General features: G+C 41.2%; 1 protein-coding gene across 1 annotated transcript in view; it reads left to right on the forward strand.

Moving 5' to 3' along the window:
- Positions 1–233: 233 nt before the first annotated feature.
- LOC126203120 (putative fatty acyl-CoA reductase CG5065) overlaps positions 234–20,618 on the forward strand; it is a 272,413-nt gene continuing 252,028 nt past the window's right edge. Inside the window, exon 1 of the mRNA XM_049937367.1 lies at positions 234–329. The gene's annotated coding sequence lies outside the window, so the exon portion shown is untranslated. The remainder of the gene's footprint in view (positions 330–20,618) is intronic.

A 20,618-nucleotide genomic window follows, 5' to 3' on the forward strand; every position in this document is an offset into this window, starting at 1 on the left:
GCGGTCTGTCACACCATACTGTTGTCCTGTGGCATCGAGTGTTTGGTAATTGGTGCTGAGAAAGCAGCGAGGCAGATCCTCCGGGGTAAGCGGGACCGCGCTCTGACCTCGGGCGTCGCGCGGCCGCCCCCTCCCCGGCGCCGCCTTCCTACCCCTCCCCCCACCCCCGCCCCTACCACCCGGGCCCCGGCAGCGGCGGACGGCGCTTCGCGGCCGACAGTCGGCGACGCACTTGTGCTCCCGCAGGCAGCCCGCAGCGCGCCCTGCCCCAACAATCGCCTGCGTGCCTCCCGTCGGCTGCGGCCCGCAACACGTGACCCGACCCGCAGGTAAGCCGCGCTCGCGTGTCTCTTTGGATCACATGGGGAGGCCACTACGTTTGGAACGCGGATTTACTGTAAACTTCGTACACTCGTAGTACTCCATCAGGACAACAAAATGTGTAAGCAGTAGCACGTACTTCTCAAGCGTTACTGACAAGGGAACCTCCCCATCGCACCACCCTCACATTTAGTTATAGGTTGGCACAGTGGATAGGCCTTGAAAAACTGAACACAGATCAATCGAGAAAACAGGAAGAAGTTGTGTGGAAGCATGAAAAAAATAAGTAAAATATACAAACTGAGTAGTCTATGCACAAGATATGCAACAACAAGGAGGCTATGGGCTTACGAGCCCCGTGGTCCCGTGGTTAGCGTGAGCAGCTGCAGTACAAGAGGACCATGGTTCAAGTCTTCCTTTCTTAATTTTTTATTTTCAGACAGTTATTATCTGTTCGTCCGATACGATCACTTTTTTGGGAGTGATTATTACATCCACAAGAAAACCTAAATCGGGCAAGGTAGAAGAATCTTTTTACCCATTCGTCAAGTGTACAAGTTAGGCGGGTCGACAACATATGCCGTCACCAGTGTCGTATAGAATATATCAGACGTGTTTTCCTGTGGAGGAATCGGTTGACCTATGACCTTGCGATCAAACTTTTTCGGTTCCCATTGGGTAGGCACGTCCTTTCCTCTACTAATCGCACGGTTTAGCGGTGCGGTCACAAAACACAGACACTAAACTTATTACAGCGAACAGAGACGTCAATGAACGAACGGACAGATAATAATTGTCTGAAAATAAAAAATTAAACTTTTCACTCGAGGGATGACTTGAACCAAGGACCTTCCGATCCGCAGCTGCTCACGCCAACCACGGGACCACGGCGTTCCTGAACACATACTCTCCTTGATGTTGCTTATCTTGCACATGGACAACTCAGTTTGTATATTTTGTTTGTTTTTTTCATTCTTCCACACAACTTCTTCCTGTTTTCTCGATTGATTGGTGTTCATTTTTTCAAGGCCTATCCACTGTGCCAACTTATAACTAAATCTGAGGGGGGTGCAATGGGGAGATTCCCTTGTGAGAAAATCGCAAGATAATTTCGCTCTTCAAATATATATCTGTGCGTGGCCATTTTTACCATGGAGCGGCTGTGTGGTGCCGGCACGGTAGCTCAGCGTGTTCGATCAGAGCGTTAGCAACCCTTTCTAAGAAAAAAAACTGAGCGAACGGATCAACGAACAATATAGGACAAAATGTTTTCTAAAAAACTTTTACTAAATTGACAATTTATTTGGCAGTCTGCTAATTTTTATTATCACAAATAATATAATATTCGTAACTATCGACTAGTAAATGACCAAACGGATAAAGTGATACTGAAAATGTATGATTGTCCGTGTCTTCAAAACTGTTCGTATTTAATCGAAGGAGAACGAGAAATTGCTTCTCGGAAGACGCTATTAAAATACACTCGATACTGCATAACCAATTATCAGCACCGATTTTTAGGGAAATATTGCGTTATGCATGGTTTGCTTCGAAATTATCGTCTGAAAGAGAAGTTTTCGAAAATGTTAACGAGGTTTGTTTTTCCACGGAAAACGTGAAAAGACCTTGCGTATGCGGAAACATAGCATTTATTCAATGCAGCTGGTGCCGTTTAACTTTGTTTTCCATGTTTTTACGAAAAATACCTCCTGCAACTTGTAAAATCGAAAGCGACGATTAATTGTACATCTTTCTAAAGCCGTCTGTGCCGGTCAAAACTTGGAGGTAACAAGTCGTTGCGGGCTCCTTCCAGGTATAAGGGATTTCTCAAATCACGGACAAGCATATATTTTCAGTATTACTTTATGCGTTTGTTTGTTTACTAGTCGATAGTTACGAATATTACATTATAATCATATCAATTGTAATATAAATAGTAAAGAAAACGACTCTGTTGAAAATAAAAAAAACTGACGAACGGAACTCGATCCAGCGGCTTTGACGCCAACCACTCAAAAAAAAAAAATTTGTCCTATATTGTTCGCTGTATTTGTTCAGGACGGACGTCCGATGACACCCGTTCATTTTGTTCGTTGATCCGTTCGCTCAGTTTTTTTATTAGGAAGGGTGGCTAACGCTCTGATCGAACACGCTGAGCTACCGTGCTGGCACCACTGGGCTACAGCCGCTCCATGGTAAAAATGGCCACGCACAGATATAAATTTGACGACCGAAATTGTCTCGCGATTTTCTCAGTTACGCTTGAGAAGTACGCGCTACTGCTTACACATTTTATTGTCCTGATGGAGTACTACGAGTGTACGAAGTTTGCAGTAAATCCGCGTTCCAAACGTCGTGGCCTCCCCTTGTCAGACAGTGTTCTGTCTTCTCTTCCTCGTCTTATGTTAATTCGTCTTTTTTAAAGTTCCGTACCTTAGTCGGTGAAAACGGAACCCTAAATAGTAACACCTCGTGTCCGTCGGTCTATCTGTCTGTCCGACTGTTAAAAAACCTTTTCTCTCATTAAAGGGTAGGCTTATCAAGCTGATATTTATGTCAAAATTTTAAACATGGCTGCGAAACAGCAACTATGTATATCTGAAGAGGTTGAAAAATCAGCCAACCACTTACAAATAAAGATTTATTAGCCCTTGACCTAGGTTTCGATATTTGTAATAATATCTTCTTCATAAGTAGTGGTATGTGATGTAACAAGGCTCACTAGTCCTGAAAAGATATTTTTACAAATTTTTGAAATCGTTTCTGAAGAAGAGAAATTTGTTAACATCGAGTATAGATTTAAGTGTCAGGAAGTCGTTTCTGAAAGTATTTGTATGGAGTGTAGCCATGTATGGAAGTGAAACATGGACGATAACCAGTTTGGACAAGAAGAGAATAGAAGCTTTCGAAATGTGGTGCTACAGAAGAATGCTGAAGATTAGATGGGGCCGGCCGAAGTGGCCGTGCGGTTAAAGGCGCTGCAGTCTGGAACCGCAGGACCGCTACGGTCGCAGGTTCGAATCCTGCCTCGGGCATGGATGTTTGTGATGTCCTTAGGTTAGTTAGGTTTAACTAGTTCTAAGTTCTAGGGGACTAATGACCTCAGCAGTTGAGTCCCATAGTGCTCAGAGCCATTTGAACCATTTTTTGATTAGATGGGTAGATCACATAACTAATGAGGAGGTATTGAATAGGATTGGGGAGAAGAGAAGTTTGTGGCACAACTTGACTAGAAGAAGGGATCGGTTGGTAGGACATGTTTTGAGGCATCAAGGGATCACAAATTTAGCATTGGAGGGCAGCGTGGAGGGTAAAAATCGTAGAGGGAGACCAAGAGATCAATACACTAAGCAGATTCAGAAGGATGTAGGTTGCAGTAGGTACTGGGAGATGAAGAAGCTTGCACAGGATAGAGTAGCATGGAGAGCTGCATCAAACCAGTCTCAGGACTGAAGACCACAACAACAACAACGTCAATTTATTAATCTTTATTTGCAACTGGTTGGCTGATTTTTCAACCTCTTGATATTTGTGTCACACACTAAGGACTTCGGTGCCTTGGCGATGTAATCAACTGAACTTTGTAAGGAAATGCAAATATAAGATACGGTCATGTATGTCACACATTTTGATACTAGCAAACTCATTCATCAAAACACATATACTACTTCCCATTAACCCTAGAATCATGAAATTTGGCAAGCAAAAACGTCTCACATGCAGATAAAGGAAAAAATCCGAAAAGTGTTAATATGTAATTATACCACACGAGAAACATTTTTTGGTCCGACTGTCTACCCGTGCCCGTCTGTTAAGACTTCTGTTCTTAGGAACGAGTAGACGCATCAAGTTGAAATTTATACCACACACTAAGATCTATGGTCCCTTAAAAATCGTCGAGGTTCCTGACACTCTGGATGGGTCACCTGTTAACGGAACCCTCAGAGCGCCAGTATTGCTCGTACCTGACCCTTCTTTTTCTTTTTTCTAAATCTACACTAGCACGTTTTATTGAAGATTCGAAGCCCATTGTTTCATCTTAGTGTTTATAAAGTATCATACGGCAAAGCGAATCGATGGCCCGATAAGGGTGGCAGCACCATTGTGTTTTTGCTCAAACAACATGTAGGGGACGTAGTAATAGCGCACGCTCCTGTACTTTTTTTACCGTTTTATTTTATTTCAAATGGCTTCGGACAATGTACATGATTCAGAAAATGAGACAAAATTAAATTTTGGTTACGGTAAATGCAGGACATGAACTTTGTGTAGCTTGTTAAAAATATTATTTGTATACATTGCTTTCACGAATATAAACACTTTCAAAATTTGTTTTCGTGCAAAGTTAATCTTTCCATTAACTATCGAGTTCAGGAATCGATCAGGTGATAAACACAAATTTAAAATATCATTAAAGATCCCTTTCACAACGTATAATGAATTTATAAATACAAATGAAGGTTTGATAGTCCAAAGAACTGAAAACTAATCACAGTGGAAAGTACTAAACAGTTCTCTGTTCTTCGTACAGTGTTTTCATATTACACACTCCTATGGAGAGAGTATTAACAGTTGTTTCGTTTCGTTGGTAGCATGTGGCCCGTTTTTTATCCGTAAATGGTGAGAATTTCCTTCCCCTTAAGAACAGGAATAAGAAACGATGATGTATAAACCGTTGCGTAGCCCAGTAACAAGTTCCTCTAAAGTTAGCACATTGCTAAAGGTCCCGAGTTTGCACCTGTTTCTCACGCCATCCGTAACTGACGGATTCGAGATAACTAGTTCAAAAATGGCTCTGAGCACTATGGGACTTAACATCTGAGGTCATCAGTCCCCTAGAACTTAGAACTACTTAAACCTAACTACCCTAAGGACATCACACACAACACCCAGCCATCACGAGGCAGAGAAAATCCCTAACCCCGCCGGGAATCGAACCCGGGAACCCGGGCGTGGGAAGCGAGAACGCTACCGCACGACCACGAGATGCGGGCTGAGATAACTAGTGTTTTGTGTGCTGTGATATATTTGAACTGCTTCTCCTATTTCAGAGTTTACACTAGTATTCATTTATAACATTTGATAGCCTTTCATGTACTTTTTGCGTATTTAGTATTTTGACTATATTTTGATATTTCATATAGTTACTACTTTCGCCTTCAAGTTTCTCCTGCGTTTAGAGATGGTCCTATTCAGAAAACGGGAGGTAATAAATGAATCTTAAATATTTTCGGATGTTTTTGACGATGATGGCTCAAATGGTTCAAATGGCTCTGAGCACTATGGAACTTAACATCTGAGGTCATCAGTCGCCTAGAACTTAGAACTACTTAAACCTAACTAACCTAAGGACATCACACACATCCATGGCCGAAGCAGGATTCGAACCTGCCACCGTAGCAGTTGCGCGGTTCCAGACTGTAGCGCCTAGAACCGGCCGGCTGACGATGATGATTCAGATGTTCCTAATGAGAATGGAGATCCGGATGACTGCATGAATGAATGTTTTTATGGTTCTGAGGACAATTCCGATGACAGTGACATCATCAGACCTCTAAACAAGTGTAAGTTAGCGGTGTTTTCAAGTTATTTAGATAATAAGGGTGAAGGTCATTCTTTTTTTTGTGAATGACTCGTTTTATCATGGCCAAATGATATGCCAGTGCACGAGCGAGTCTCGGGCGCAGTCCCGAATATATTAACATAAAGTGGAGAGCTGTCAGATGCTACACGTCTACACATGAAGGTTCTGCGTACCATAGAAATTACTCTTTGACCTACACTGTATACTGACAATACTTCTCGGACACGTTATCACTTTGCCATAAATCATATATTCATTATTTATAAATTCACGTTTCGTCTAAATAAATCACCATCCGTTTTAATACTGATATTTTGTCGTTCGTAAAAATCTAATATAGTTTGCTTTATTTGATAATATGCCGTCTCTTCCACACTCGTTCTTTCTGATACCATCTTAAACCAAATCCCCATAGACAAAATAATTCACTCTTTTTTGGGCAAAAAGATATAATTCCAAAAATGAAAAATGAGATAGTATGACTCTCTAACAAGAGCTAGTGACAACTTTGTTTGAGCAAAAGGGTACAAGCGTACTTTGAAGCATGAAAATATTGTAAGTAACAACAAACTACAATGTATGTGTGAACAAACTTGTCACATGTCATATTATATGCCTAGGAAATCTTAGACCAAAAGTTAGCCACGTCTTCCTCAACACTTCAGGTGCTTGGGCATAGTTAACACTTTAAGAGATGGATAGAGCCTGCTCTTGTCCACAATCTCACAGCACCGATTCGTCTGATAATCGCCGTTTATTAACGATGCTTCTCCAACTCCGGAACATAGACTGTTCAAGGAGTCTCAAATGTTCCACTACTCTGTATGTCCCTAGGGTGATTCTTCTCCGCCTGCCGTTGTGGCCGAGCGGTTCTAGGCGCTTCAGTCTGGAACCACGTGACCGCTAAGGTCGCAGGTTCTAATCCTGCCTCGGGCATGGATGTGTGTGATGTCCTTATGTTAGTTAGGTTTAAGTAGTTCTACGTATAGGGGACTGATGACCTCAGATGTTAAGTCCCATAGTGCTTAGAGCCATTTGAACCATTTTGCTAGCACGTTACGTCACCTTTACCGTCAAAGCCCTCACTCAGTTCTTTCCGTCATCGTCAGTGAATTTAATAACGTTCACTACAAACCGCCGTGGCCGCCCGACAAGTCTGTCTCCGCTCTAGCTTTCCGTGCTTGCCTAAGCCTCGGTGCTTGCATTGTGACGTAACATCACGCACTACTTTGAACTGGAACGTGGTGTACCTATTGAGGTGACCAACATAAATCATGCTACAACCGCGGCTACGGTTCGTTCTTTCTAGAATTAATACAGCCATCAGAACACACCGTCTTAGGGCAATAAGATTGCTGTTTTTCAGGTCTGTCTGGAGCAAGAAATGGCTGATGAAACGCTGAGAAAAATGACTTGCAGCACTCTAAATAAAATGTATGCTGCTGCCTTTAGAAAATATTTGGCCTGAAATGAGAAACCGCGACATTTGACGATACTAGGGATGTTCGGAATATTTTCTCATTGTTCTATTGCTGTAGGGTCACGAAGCCCTTAGGCTATCATGATCAGAGCAGGGTCTCGTCATTACCGATGTGAAGGTCGTCAGAGACGGAGCAGTAGTTCATTTGGATGATTGGGAAGAATACATACAGCAGGCTTGTTAAAGGGATTGAGATAACAACATTCATTTGTAGTAATTTGGCGAAACCTTGGGAAACCTATATCGAAATGCCCTTCGAAGATTCGAACTCCACACGTCATGAATACGAATCTTCATCACTACGTCTCAGCTATCAACATTTTACACCGACCGATATGATCTCACAAAATTCAAAGCCACACGTACTTATCTCTTACTCATGATAGCCAACAGCTGAAAACCGGTTAGTTTAATAATAAATATTGTAGAATATTACGCAAGTGTTGCGTGTTTATCATCCATAACTCCTTATTGTCCTACATGGCCCTTACGGCATACTTTCGTGTGTTTTCGCCTCCGAAACATTTCTCCTGAGCTAATCGAGAAGTATTAGCGTGGAAACCAAACGACATCGGTTTCTTGACTCAAAGTTGGCAGCATTCGTTTACAGACCGATGAGGATCTCAAAAATGAAAATACATACTGAAGGTCACGAGTATGACTGCTCAAATTGTATCAACAACTATTGGAAACTGCAAGAAACCTGGAAATATCTACGACGAAAGTGGTTGACCATTTCGCCGTTGATTTATCCTATCCTTACCGGTACCTCCTGCAAGTTACTGCTATTCAAGCGAATTCACGATCAGCTGTTTGGAAACACGCAGAAACGTTCTTCTTCCGAACGTTTCGTACAAAGATTACCGAAAAAATAAATACCAAGTATCTTTTGGAAGTGAAATATGAAAATAAGTGATCATAATTGTGAGTGGTTTGTTACGACAGCATTAATTTTTGCTTTTTGCACAACAATCTTCTTGCGATTTTCTGAGTCCATATAAAGCTTGTTTTCATACTACGCATTTTGTCGCATTTCATTAGCTTATAGCACACAAAATCAACACAGATAAAATGAATAATAAGTACAGGAACATGAACTAACAAAATTGTCCATGCACAAACGGAGGGTGAAATACAGTAAAATAGGTATCGTAGGAAGCTATCACGTACCAACCGAAAAACAAACGACGCTAGATGAGATAAACAAAGATATTATGAAGACAATTCAAAGTGTCCAAGGTCGACAATGCACTGTATGTAAACTGAATGTAAAACGAGGACGACAGCTATAGCTCGATTAGATTCCATAGGGGAAACACTTGTGCCCAGCGACTGTATTCATTTCAAGTAGTGAAGGGTACAGCAATCAGCCACAGCTGACATTTTTTGCATATCTTGGTTTCTGTTACTGCGTGGCCATCTTCAATGCAGAAAATGTAGAGTTAAAACATTAAAATCACTTGTTTATGCACATAGTCCCAACTGGACTGTTACTATCAGACTCAGAGTTGACACTGCGACCGCTGTTTAGAATTGCAACGCAGTTGGCTGCAGTGTACGTCATACCAATCAACAGCTATAACTCTGCTAATAAGAGAACAACACACGACGCAAAGGTCGATTACTTCTGCATGCTGCTGTGAGTGAAATCAGTAATGAACAGTAGAACATGATAAGGATCGAGAATAATTGCAGGTATTTCTATAGTAATACAAAACCAAGTAAAAGTGGACTGCTCTTAATATTCAATTTCTGTGATGCAAAATGAAAAGCTATTACAGTTAGATATCAGAAGTTGATTTTTAAATAAACAAAATAAGGAATTAAACTGCTTGAATAGTAAATTAATTTGTTGAAGCATCCATAAGGCAGTATATTCCCTAATAAAGACGAAAAACGTAGAGTATATTCCCTAATAAAATAGAAAAAAAGTAAAATTTCAACATTTGTGTTTGGAAGACGGCCCGTCTATTAAATTTTACATACATTGTTCCATTTACATGTGTAACGTCCCTACTTGGGGTATTACAGGGCGCATATTTTCGCAAATAGTTGTATACAACGTTCTTTGTGCAAATACACCTCAATAAATCTCCATCTTATGTACAATACATCGTGCCAAGTTATTGCAGAAACATGAAGAAAGTGATGCAACGGCATGACACTGAAAACAAAAAAGATTCACGTAAAATACCATGCATGTCACACCGACTGCACAAACTCATATTCACACAACAGATGAAAGAAGACTAAGGATCTAAAGTCAAATCAAATATGTTAGGAACTACCAGATGGTGCCATTGCAGTGGTAGACACACAGAAATACAATCGTCACTAACAAAGCATAAGGCAAAAGTTAAATGCAAAGAGTTCACAAAACAGTGCAATATCTACAGTTTTGTACGTCATTGTATCAACTAATAATCCAAACCAGAGTATACTGAAAAACGGAAATCCACTCTTCCTTTTTTTACACACATTTCACGTTCTTCGTTTATTGTTTCTGTATTTTTATCACCGAGACATCGAGTGATCTTCTGTAAGATTGTTTAATGGCGATATAAGTTCCACATTGTACTTATCTTATATCTCTTGTGAGTATAAATGCAGTAGTTTAGTACCATTGATGTACTGTACTGTCTTTCACATTTTTATAAGATTTTTAATTCTAAAGAAATTTTTAAATAAAGTTAAAAAATTCTATAAAAATTGTATAAAAAATTAAAAAGAAGAAATTTGTTATTCCAATATACTCTGGTTTGGATAATTAGTTGATATAATGACATTCAAAGATGTATACATTGCATTGTTTTGTGTATTCCTTGGATTTAACTTCTTCCCTATGCTTTATTTGTGACGATTATATATATCTATGTTTACTACTACACTGTCATCTGGTGGTAGTTCCTAACATCTTTGCTTTGACTTGTGATCTTCTGTCTTCTTTCATACGTTGTGTGGATATGAGCTTGTGCAGTTGGTGTAACATGCATTATATGTTACATAAATCTTGGTTTACTATTGGCATGCCGTTGTATCACTGTCTTCATGGTCCTGTAATTACGTGTTATGACTTGACACGATATATTATACATATCGTGAAGATTAACTGAAGTGTGTTTGCATAAGGTATGTTGAATACATCCATTTGTGAAAATATGTATCACAACTTATTATATCGAACCTGATTATGCTTGTATTTCCGATCTATATGTTTTATAGATCAGATGAGGACGACTTAGATTTGACGAAACCGGTAATCATAAATAAAATTATAACCAGCGATCTTGGCTGTTGAAATTTTTACTTCGGCATTTCATATAACTCTAGATCAGTGTTTCCCAAATTATGTTAGACCTTTACCCCTCAGCGAAATCAGACATCAGCTAGTACCCTTGTCCTCCCCCTTCCCCCTGTCGTCTGCAGCCTCCCCCCCCCCCCTCTCCCCACATTATCACCAACTTTAGCATCTAACTAAAGTGTAGAATGAAAGACTTTTCTTGGCATACTTCTAGTTTTGAATGATGAAAGATGAATGTAATTTGTATGCGTGTGTGTGTGTGGGGGGGGGGGGGGGGGGGGGTAGAACGAATGACGAAGGAATTCGTGCTATCGTGCTATCCACAACTCTTTCTTATATAACAAAGCTAACTATCCACAGTGAGGATAGTCACGTGTTACAGAACATACTCCTTCTGCATTACTACTCTCCATTGTAGCATTTGATTGACCTGCACATTGCAACCCCATTTAAAATCAACCAAGCTAAAATGTGTGCACAAATCACCTGATTGCTCCACTTCTTACTTCTGAAGTGGCAGAAACTGGAAGTATTCAGGCTCTTACTGTTTTGTGTCTGACAAAAGCCAGTAATAGTAACAAAAATAATAATAATACTATGCACAACACTATAGTAGCCGTTACGTAGGTACTGCTGTGTAATTCATTTCTCTATTTCGAAGCGAGTAATGAAGCAATTTCCGGACTACTGCAGGCACTGTCTACAACTTGGAGAAGAAATTTTCTTGAGATACTTAGCATTTGTTACGTATGTGTCTCATTTTTATCATCAGAGATGTATGGGGAATACCTCAACATATGTGTGTAGTGGATGGACTATGTGAGAAATCTGTAACGTCCACCACACTAATGCAACTAATTGTGAAAAAGTGATTATTGACAACTTATATAATCAGTATTGGAGTCTTACAAAATTTCAATAATAATAATGATCTTTTGAAAATAATTTAGTTTCTTTACTGAAACTGAATCGAATCGTTTATTTTTACCCCTTAGAAAATTACATTTTACCCCTCACGGGATAATTACCCCCAGGCTGGAAACCGCTGCTGTCGATCGTCTCTATCTTTCGCCGATGCCCGCAAATACAATATAGGAAAACATACTTTTAGATGCTTCAGATATGATGTTTTTTCCGCGTGCGTGCAAAGTTTCGAACAATTCTAACAGATGGCAGAGCGGCGCTGAACCATCAAGTTGTGCCTACCCAAGACGCTCGTTATAAGCGTCGTGCTGTAATTGGATTTTTGGTGAAAATCCATAAATGTTTGTGAACAATGTATGGTAATTTTACAAGACTACTGTTGGACGTCGGATAAAGAGAGATACAGCGTCAGGAAGTGCGCACGTACGGTTGTTTGTAGGGGAGAGGCTGGACCTGGGGGGGATGGAGTATTTTTAATGTTTTGGAAGACGAATGGCGACTTGTAAGTAGCCATAATAAAGTTCCAGTTCCGATTATGTTAAAAACCTATGTAATATCCACTTTTTACTCATTTTCTTGAAAGAAAAACACCGGATTACACCATATTTCTTCCACTCCGTACAAGTATGGAGGGGGTACGTGCTCACCACCCACCCCCTTCCCCTCCCTTGCCGCCAGGAAGGGGCGCCCTTGTCACGATCGGCCACACTCAGGACGTCCTATCACCCACTGTTCCCGACATGGTGAATAGCGCCGATTCCATTATTCGTGCAGTTCCCGGTATCGCAACAACTACCTGTGAGCTCTCTAAGCGCGTGTGAACGATTGAGACTCTTGGATATTCACAGATGTGCTGAAGATTGGTTCCACGAATACTCACAACAGACCACAAGATTAAAAGAAAAGACATTTCTGTCACGGATCGTTATATGTGGCAAAACATGAGTGCAGTAGTTTGAGCGGAAACAAAAATACAATCGCTGGCGTGGCACCTTCCGCAATCACCTAAAATGGAGAAATTCAAGGCAGCTCCCTCTACCGTAAAAATCGTGAAGAAAATATTTTGGGATAATGGGACACACGTTGAAGATGATGAAGGCGTAATTCACGCAGTGAAAACATGGCTACACTAACCAGGACAAGAGATTTTACCAACATGGCATACATGCTATTATACAAAGCTGGCGTAAGACCATAGATTATGATGGAAACTATGAAAAAGAACACTACATGCAAAAGAAATATTGACTGATATTGTCACCAAATTCGAACTCTTAAGAATAAATGTGTTCTGAGAAAAAGATTGTGGGGAATTACTTATTGAATGACGCTCGTACATTAACGTAAGGTTCATACTGTGCAAATATATGGTTCTAATTTTAAGATTTTATCACATACTTGTAACACGTTCAGTCAACAGAACAAAGGGAACATGTTAATGCGTTTCTGATACGTTTCATTTGACACATTATTGGAACACTACAAATCACAGTTTCAGATCACATGCGTTAGAGATTTAAGGAGAATTTGTTAACAGCTATTGAAAATGAATTATGTATCATAAGATTTAACTTCTGAGATCATTGTTAACGAAAGATAAATCCTCCCCCAGCTTTCTTACGACTACAATTTACAATTCTCTTGTTCCTATTTTACGCAAAAGATTCGGGAAATATCATCAAACGGTCTGTATCAGTGTACTTTCATGGATTACCTAACGAAAATCATCATCACTGATTAACTGTAAGAAAATCCATAGTGACTGAGCACAAAATCCAGGCTTTGAATACCTCTCACATGGATGAATCCATATGATCTTCATACACAAAAGTATAGCTTCAAGCAGACTGTTTATATTATAAAATCGATTACGTTATATTATAAAAATATTGTATATTGTCATAATACTATTATGAAAGATTATAAAAATCGATAACATTATAAAAACTCCCATCAGGGTAATTATTTTCTCTCATGGTAACACCGCGAAACAATATAAAACTGCTTGTTACGACAGCCAAATGATAGTGTTGTTTGTATTGTTTACTGACATTGGGCAACATACGCAAGAATCACAAACGACCTGTTCTTGAGTGTTGTTCCAGTCTTTGGACTATAGAAAGAGAGTGGAGCAATTCATAACTTCGCTGCTAGGGTATAATTTACTGGTTCAGTTTACATAAAAATTATATAGGAATTCTCAGGATACACTCATGGGAATCGCTGGAAAAAAGATGACATTGTTTCGAACATGGACAGTAGTATTACATGTAGCTCGGTTTTGAGTTTGGGATAATGAAAATCCATACATGGGAGTAATCTTATTGGTACGTTATTCAAAACTAGACAAGGGCATCAGCTTACGAAACAGGAAGGTGAGGCACATCCGCATCGAATCCGGACGGCAGTTTAACGCCCTTTGCTCTGGTACACCGGCCAACTCGAGCGTGGTTTTTACGCGGTTTTCAACGTTCGCTCAGGCGAACGCTGGGGTGGTTCCCAGTGTCCCGCCTCAGAAAATAGGTACACAAACAGTTAAAATACGATAACACATAGCACAAAGCTTATGCAGTTCAGGAACAGATGTGCGTACATACTGCCCTCATACCATGGAAGACAGAAAGGGCATTCAGTTACAAAATTGAAGGAAAAAATATCAAAATAATGAAAACATCTGCCACGTATGACTGGATGAAACGCTTGGAAAGAGACAATCACAAGTGGAACAGGATAGAATTAGACGCCACTCGTTACGGACATGCCAAAGGCAGAAATAGTGTTTGAGAGGCCTCGGTCGTAAATTTACAATAAAGGACGACCATATACGGGACTTTTCTTTTCACAACACGTCATTCATAAAGGAAACAGAGAAGATAACGAATAGTATACCTACATTTCTCAAACTGTAAGCCTAACATCGATCTAGAAACAGTCAGTTTACATTTAGGAAAATGTGTGAGCAGGGCAGTGATAACGAACCCTTGGCCTCCCCAGTAGTCATGGCATTGACTTCTACTGGACCGTGTCATTCTGCCCACGTATTCTTGCCACATGTTTCTTCCATCCAGTACAGGGCCACTTAATATCCAGACGCGTCCCGTTCTGCGCACTTTGCTTGGCAATGGCTGTATTACAACCGCTATGGAATCCTCTGCTACTCTCCAGTTGTAACAAAACTGGCGTCGCTTCCTTCTCTTCGTATATCTTCTCCAGTGGAGTACTCCAGTTTGTTGAGTTTTCAATAGAATTTGCAGCAACGGCTTATTCCGTATCTTGGTAAATATGTCTACCATTGAGTACCTGCAGCCGAAACGTGACTCGTGCTGCAAAGAAACTACGTTCATTTACGTTTCTTGTTAGGTTCCGTATAACTTTCAGTGAGATACCAATATGGATAGCTCGAAAAGGCTACAGCCGAGTCGCGATTTCATTGCTTCATGGGGGACTTTCTCACCTCCACGGACCATCAATAGCAGAAAAATAACATCCGTGTTCTTTCATATGGAGAATCACATACGAAACAGGTAATCCATCTTCGCCCTTTAAGCATACCAACGTCAATCGTTGATAAGCTTCTAAGAAACTGGAGATATGACATGTTCACGGTAAAAATCTGATCAGAATGGTAACAAATGTCCGTTCTGGAATTTATCGGGTGCTGAAAGAAATAGTCTATTGGCGTCGTCACCGTAAGACTCCATGATGTATAAGTACTGCTGGTAACAAAAATGTTCAGCCAGAGAGGCGTAAACACAGTTACCATAGGCATCGACACACGTGGATACTTAACGAAATAATATGACTGCGTTAGTGGGAAGGGTCTTTTCGTACGGGGGCGTGCTGAAAAGTATTACCTCTGATTTTTTATTCTGTTCTTAACATCTACTAAGGTATTAAAGGTTATAGATAGTACACGGTCAACTTTCCCGCTTCGCTGACCAAGCTGAACCCTCTGGCGCTAAAGGGCTCTGAATTGTAGTGTTTAACATGGCGGAGTGTAACATGTCTACGTAAGTTGGTGCGTGAGAAGCCCTTAGAAAACTGAAAGAAAGAATTCGAATAGTTCGTCCACAAATGGAACACCCTCTCCCTCAGCAAGACAATGGCACACCACTCACGTGCCCTGCGACATCTGCAGTAATCTGACGTCTTTGGTTCACTGCCATGGATCATTCTCAATACAGTCCCCAGTTGCCCCCATCCGATATTTATCTGTCTCCGAGGATTAAAGAACACCTTTGAGGACTTCACTTTGATAGTGATGAGGCCTTGCAAGCAGAGGTGTAGTTGTGGCTCCGTCAACAAAGTGAAACACATCTACGAATTGGTCTCTCGTTGGTAGAAATGTGATCGTCGCCACGGTGACTAAGTTGAGAAATAAATACGTAGATATGAAGAATAAAGATGTTGAATGTTAATAATTTTTGTTTTATTTAAATGGCTTTAGGAGTTTTTTTTTTACATTAAAAAATTGGAGGCATTACTTTTAGGCACGCCCTCGTACAATGATGACCAACGACATTTTGTGTGTTGTTGAAACGAAAGCGTGCAGGATTGGAATTATAACGTGGTCTTACATTATGTGAAAATGCATGTGAATTCTCGTTGTCCTACTCACGTGCTGTCGAATTGTAGAAAACGCGGTGTTCGGCTGTCAATACTCTTTACATGTTGATGCGGACATTACGAGTAGTTTCTTCACGTGCTTCCAAGACTGATTTCGTTACCAAATGAAGGACCAGCTACAGACAGCCTGCTCAGAATTCACGTTTGAGGTAACGGATAATTACTTTTTATTCGGTATTTTGTTTATAGTATTTAACAATATTGTCTGGAATACACTCACTGAAATTTTGAAGGGAATAGGGATAAGAGTGAAAAGTTTTCTGCAACTCATACAGAAATAAGACTATAATAATAAGAGTTGAAAAGCATCAGAGGCAAGCAGTAGTTGAGAAGGGAGTGAGACATTTTTATAAAAATGGCTCAAATGGCTCTGAGCACTATGGGACTTAACATCTGTGGTCATCAGTCCCCTAGAACTTAGAACTACTTAGACCTAACTAACCTAAGGACATCACACACATCCATGCCCGAGGCAGGATTCGAACCTGCGACCGTAGCGGTCACGCGGTTCCAGACTGATGCGCCTAGAACCTCACGGCCACACAGGCCGGCGAGACATTTTTATAGCCAACCCCGGTGTTATTTAGTCTGCACGTTGAGGAAGTAGTAAACGAAAAGGAATTAAAGTTGAGGTGTTGTGACCAGACGAAATTACCATTATCTGGTCATAACTGTGGGTTCTTTGAGTGCTTGGTGAGATGGCACATAGGAACTAGGATGCATGGAATATTAGTTCGCTATATTACATAAATGATAAAAAGATTTACTTAACTTGACACAGTTCTTTTCCACAGGAGTGCTTAATGATTTACAATTGTTAGTGATTGTTAAAACATCACTTGATGCACTAATTAATAAACTGTTCTCTTGATATACATTTACGAAACTACAAGTCCCTCTGAAACTGTGAACGACTCATGTCCTAGTAGAACCCGTATTACCGGTACGTCAGGTGTGTTGCATACGTATTGGACGTTATCTTATAACGATCGCGTCCTTTACGTATGCGATCAGTGTCTTACTGCAATCCACTAAAAACCAGAAGCAGTGAGTCGTCTAGAACCTGCGTGAGGATACACAAAGAGCTAGGTAAGCTACAGAATGTTTTGTTGTACGTAGTTATCCTATTGCCTGTTACTTCAGAGCAAACAGTATGTATAGCAAAATTGAAATTGTCAGTGTGTAATAGAGATTTTATTCGAAAATTGTTTATTTGTAATGTGAAACAGGAGGATGTTTTAGCAAGAATGAAGAAAACAGTAAAGATTTACCACATAGGGATAGAATACGCCATTTCCTCAACAAAAAGGTAAAAATAAAAGGAAAACGCCAATTAAAAATATGGCAGACATCGCTTCAATACTTCGTCGAACTTATACATGCCTCAGTTATCCATAAACAACTTCAGCGTTTCTCAGTAACAACAGGAAACTCTTCCTATATATATATATATATATATATATATATATATATATATATATATATATATATGTGTGTGTGTGTGTGTGTGTGTGTGTGTGTGTAATATAAAATAGCAAGAGGAAAGTCGTTGGCGTCTAGTTTCTCTCTTACACATTCATTTATTTTTCTTTCCCTACGACTGCTACCTATACTACTCGTAATCCCGCCATTAATTATCTCGTTTATGTAGTGTAGCAAAACTACCATCCCGTAGCTTTGGTAGAGCGCAACTCTAGGTTCGCACCTTAATCCCTCCATGTGATGACTTTTGTCATGAAGCAGACGCTTGTATCACGAGTTTCGGCATTAACATATCCTTACAAATCACTGTTTAACAGTTATTAACACCGTCGGTCGAGATTAGTTTAGAATAATTGTTTATTTCCTTTTCAAGTCTGTGATTCTGTTCTTGTGTCTTGGGTCCGAAGACTGGTTTTCATGCAGCTTTCAACGCCAGCCTACACTGTAGCAAACCTCTTCATCTCTGAAAGACTACTGCGTACTCAAGCGTTGGTCTGCCTCCATAATTTTTACTCCCACACTTCCTTTCACTGCGAAACTGACGATTTCCCTCATGCTTCAGCATGTGCTGTTAGGCGATCTGTTTTTTTAGTCAAGATGTACCACAAACGTCTTTTTTGCTTCATTTATACCCAGTTTACCATTTATTAGTTACATTGCTAGTATTTGCAGCCACTCTTACTCAGTTGCAACTCAAATTATATTTATCATACAGATACGGACAACCTGCGTTAGTCACATTCGTTATTACCTACGCGATAAACATAGTCTTCACTACTTCTTTGGTCTACTCCTCGAATCCTCAGCATTGTTCTGCGGCTCAGACTTCGAAAGATCCTAGTCTCTTCTATCGTCAACGTTTAACTTCCGTACTAGACTGCACTCTACACAAGCACCTTCAGAAAAGACTTCCTAATATCTAAATTTATATTCTACCCTGTAATATATCACAAAAATGCTATGCCTCCCTGACGCTTTCCACCTGTCGGCTGGGTACAGACGCTATTTTTCTGGGAGAGGTTGGTTGGTTGGTTTTGGGGAAGGAGACCAGACAGCGTGGTCATCGGTCTCATCGGATTAGGGAAGGATGGGGAAGGAAGTCGGCCGTGCCCTTTCAGAGGAACCATCCCGGCATTTGCCTGGAGTGATTTAGGGAAATCACGGAAAACCGAAATCAGGATGGCCGGACGCGGGATTGAACCGTCGTCCTCCCGAATGCGAGTCCAGTGTCTAACCACTGCGCCACCTCGCTCGGTCTGGGAGAGGTTTGGAGTTGAGAGGACAGGTACAGAGCCAGCTGGTGACCCAAGAAAGAACTATAGTTTACCCCAGTGGCCTCATTTCGCCTGAGGTCGCAGTATCGGGAGAGCGGGAAACAGCAGCCATCTCCTACCACAAATTTCGAGGCCAAGGTCCCGCAACGTGCTGGTCCATAATCTGCCATCTTGCCTCTCTTTGGAGACTACCGTTCAGCACTCGTTACCGCTGATACTTCTTCGAATATTCACAGGTTCAGGCAGCTGAGGCATGTCACTCCATATGTACTCATGTACAGACAAACAGAACACCTTGAACGACTGGAGATAGGATGTTCTAATTCATACGACATGTACATTCGTGTGTTCTGCAGAAATGGTTAGCATTTCAGTCACGTCGGTTCAGCATGCGTCCTGTTGCCTATTAGGTAGAGGACTCGCCATGGGCCCTGATAACTTGTTCCATACATTATGGCATCGACGCGTATAAGGTGCGAATGACGTCCTGTTGTATAGCCGGCCTTGCTGCGTTCACCTGGTTCCAAAGTTCATCTGTGGTGGTTGGCAATGGGTGACAGTGCTGCATCCGTCGTTTCACCATATCCCACACATTTTCGATCGGCTACATGTCTGGTGACCTCTTGGGCCAGGACAGAAGGCTGAGATCCTATAACACCAAGAAGGCTCGAGTTCATGCAGCAACATGTGGTCGTGCGTTCTCTTGCTGAAAAATGGCGTATGGCGTGATGTGCAGAAAGGGTATGAAGACGGGTCGCAGGATGTCATTCAGGTACGTCACACCTCTCACAGTGCCATGGACGCGCACCAACAGTGATTTGAGGTTGTACCCAATAGCATCCCACACCACAAGGCCTTGAGTTGGCGATGTATGTCTTGTGCGAATGCAGTCACTGTGATGCCGCTCCACCAATCTGCGGTGAACCAAAATGCGGCCATCGTTATCAAACATACAGAACATGGATTCGTCTGAAAACACTATTTGATATCATTCCTGTCCGCAGTAACGTTGTTCCATACACCAATGCCGTCTAGCATGTTTCTGCACATTCATCAAAGACAGGCTGCGAAGTGGACGATGTGTTACACTGTTGCGCCAGAGAGGACGCAGACACAGATCTGTCCTGCAGTGCCATTCAGATGAAGTGTCGATGTTCTCGGGGGGAGGGGGGATGACCTGACCCATCTCGCGCTACCGAAACACTTCGTCCCACACGAGCAAGAATTTCCCGGATAGGTGCATCACATTCTCACATGCCAATAATGCGTCCTCTTTCAAACTCACTAATTTGACGCTACAGTTCGCGCATTAGCCTGCGAGGCATCCTACAAGTTTCCTCAAGACATAGCCGGCACGGTAGCTCAGCGTTTTCGGTCAGAGAGCTGGTTGGCCTCTGTAATAAAAAACTGAGTGAAAGGATCAACAACGAACTTGAACGGATGTCATGTGACGTTCGCAACGACCAAACACAACGATCAACAACGAACAAAATGCAAAAAAAAAGTGGTCAGCGCGACGAAATGTCTTACCTAAAGGCCCGGGTTCGATTTCCAACGAGGTTGGAGATTTTTTTTTCCGCTCAGGGACTGGGTGTTGTGTTGTTCTTATCATCATCATTTCATCCC

This window comes from Schistocerca nitens, chromosome 9 (genome assembly GCF_023898315.1).
Source record: "Schistocerca nitens isolate TAMUIC-IGC-003100 chromosome 9, iqSchNite1.1, whole genome shotgun sequence".
Classification (NCBI taxonomy): Eukaryota; Metazoa; Arthropoda; class Insecta; order Orthoptera; family Acrididae; genus Schistocerca; species Schistocerca nitens.